Source organism: Habropoda laboriosa, unplaced genomic scaffold, assembly GCF_001263275.1.
Source record: "Habropoda laboriosa isolate 0110345459 unplaced genomic scaffold, ASM126327v1 scaffold187, whole genome shotgun sequence".
NCBI lineage: Eukaryota > Metazoa > Arthropoda > Insecta > Hymenoptera > Apidae > Habropoda > Habropoda laboriosa.
In genome coordinates, this window is record NW_017100299.1 from 327,295 (window position 1) to 328,039 (window position 745).

At 25.2% G+C, this 745-nt stretch overlaps 1 protein-coding gene across 1 annotated transcript in view; it reads left to right on the top strand.

Moving 5' to 3' along the window:
- Positions 1–745, top strand: part of LOC108573941 (AP-3 complex subunit delta-1) — a 9,471-nt gene that overhangs the window by 3,276 nt on the left and 5,450 nt on the right. The gene's annotated exons all lie outside the window — the stretch shown is intronic.

Consider the following 745-nt stretch of genomic DNA (forward strand, 5'->3'; position numbering starts at 1 on the left):
TCTTTTATGTAATATAATATAATTTTTTATATGTAATATATTTCATTTACTCAAAATAAATTTGTTACTTTGATATTATATGAAATAAACTTACATTATTATGTAAATACAGGGTTGAGAAGAACACCTGATGGTTTTCAAAATGAGATGAAGAGGTATCACTTTGTACTAATGAATCTGTAATAGTGTATTAATAACTTATAAAGAAAGATTTATTTTGGAATAGAAAAGTTGCTCGTACAACTTTCATTTGTGCTTAAAAATTATATCTTACAAGTGGTTATAGCACACGTAGCATGTACAAGCATGGTTATTATATGTACGTTCTTCTGATATTTCACCTCCAGATTCTTTTCTATGAGGTCATTTAAAAGGTATTGTATATGCAGAGAAATTAGCTAAATTAAATAACTTCAAACAATGCTTAACGCAAGAGATCGAAAATTTCCCATAGAATATGCTATAAGGAGTGATATTGATGATCCTACTTGAAAGATGGAATTTTTAAGTAGAAATAAAAGTTGTAAGAGCAAATTTTCTATTCAAGGTAAATCTCCTTTCTTTATAGATTATTAATACACTATTAAAGATTCATTAGTACAAAATGACGCCTCTTTATTTCATTTTAAAACCAGATGTTTCTGCTCAACCTTGTATTTGTACAACTTTGTCATACTATACAAAATACTGTTATATTGAAATATTGTTAAATTATATTAAATTATTATCATATTTAGAATTATTA